Source organism: Belonocnema kinseyi, chromosome 5 (assembly GCF_010883055.1).
Source record: "Belonocnema kinseyi isolate 2016_QV_RU_SX_M_011 chromosome 5, B_treatae_v1, whole genome shotgun sequence".
In the NCBI taxonomy this organism is placed as follows: domain Eukaryota; kingdom Metazoa; phylum Arthropoda; class Insecta; order Hymenoptera; family Cynipidae; genus Belonocnema; species Belonocnema kinseyi.
Window position 1 is genome coordinate 39,351,408 of NC_046661.1, and position 867 is coordinate 39,352,274.

An 867-nucleotide genomic window follows, 5' to 3' on the forward strand; every position below is an offset into this window, starting at 1 on the left:
ATGAATAGATTTGGAACACTTATCTGAATATATAATTTCAAGATTGACCAGCTTACTTTCTTAACCTGTAAAATAAAAAGAAGACGTTGTTAAAAAAAAAAGAAAAGAAAAACAATAATTAATGAATTAATCATGATCTTACAATGTGGAGTACATTTGAGAGAAGTAGCTAAGTCACAGCAATCTAACAGAATTCAAATCACAATAATTTGGCGGTTAGTAATTATAAACCTAACATAAATTTTTACGGAAAGGATTTTAATTTTAAATAAATTAAATACGAAATGAAGATTTGTATGAATGAATCTTGATAAGAATTAGTTCATTATAAGAAACAAAAACAAAAGGAATTTTACCTTAAGGGATAATATATATTTTATTTAAATGCACATTAATTTCATGAGTTAGATTTAAGATCATTTAATCTCATTGGGTCATTCAAAGAAGCGCGCCACTTCCACTTGTTGATAGTTTGAGAGGCGGCAGGATAGAAAACATTCTCAGTTTGAAATTGACCCTGATACAATATACACTTTAAAGAAAGAAAGAAAGAAAGAAAGAAAGAAAGAAAGAAAGAAAGAAAGAAAGAAAAGGAGAAAAGAAACAGGTGAACTGACTTTTATCTGATTAAGACATTAAAAACAATTTATTTTAGAAATAAATAAATATAAATAACAGAACGTTAAAAGTTGTTTAAAAATAGGAATAACAACTTTTAAAATTAAGGGGGAAGGTGTGATGTGTGACAGAATGCAAAAGTTGGGAACTAAATTCTATCGCGCATAACCAAGATGACGGATTAGCGGGAGAATTCAAATTAGTTCACGAATACACGTGATGTTACTAGGTGGAATGAAGTTATATAAA